Below are 828 nucleotides of genomic sequence, written 5' to 3'. Positions count from 1 at the left end.
TATATATATATATAAAGCTCCGTGATTGCTGCCTGCAATCCTGCTCTCTCTTTGGCTCGAGGCAGAAGTGGCCGGGCCTGAAGCGAGGAGAAATGGTCTTGCCATGAGTAACGTAGTTAGGCGAACGCGTGGCCAATGAGCCGTTTTGTCCCCGACCCCTCGTGGCTTATTTTTCATTCTTTCTTCGAACGAACGATATCCTCGTTCACCAACTATCTTTGTTTCTCCTTCCATTTCTGCGACTCCATCTCGCGGTCGTTGTTTTTCGTTCTCACCGAATCTCCTGTCTTCGTACTCAAGCTCGATTACCGATGGGATTTCTTTTTCCACAATTTTTTTAGATTAAGTGAAGAGCTTTCATTCTTGATAGCAAGCTGTCAGATATGCTAAGAATAATGTCAATTTCTTCTCTTTTGTGAACATATTTATACTTTAGAATTATTAGAACGTTACGTAACTTTTACAGGAAAAAACTGACAAGTTTAATCGTTTATTTATTTGTATTGTATTATTAAAGGAGCTTATTTTATATGTAAATGTATAGAGTATAGTTTTGGAATTAAGCGCAGTGTGCCACTATCAGTATTTTCGTCTGAAACAGATCACCCTCTCATGCCGGAGCGCTAATTGATTAAGATTTCTTCGTGGAGACCGAATGGAGCAGTGCACTAATGAAATTAACGCTCGTCTACCTGGCTGCGATCGATACAGGCCTTTAATCAGTCCCTTCGGTCCTTCGACTCTCGTCGGTTTTCCGGCGGATCGACGTTTGGAGTGCATCGAAGCCGAAAAGTTCTTTCCCGTTAGTACGCGCACCAGGGGAACCTT

The sequence above is a fragment of the Atta colombica genome, unplaced genomic scaffold (genome assembly GCF_001594045.1).
Source record: "Atta colombica isolate Treedump-2 unplaced genomic scaffold, Acol1.0 scaffold47, whole genome shotgun sequence".
Taxonomy (NCBI): Eukaryota; Metazoa; Arthropoda; class Insecta; order Hymenoptera; family Formicidae; genus Atta; species Atta colombica.
This window is presented reverse-complemented; position numbering follows the sequence as displayed.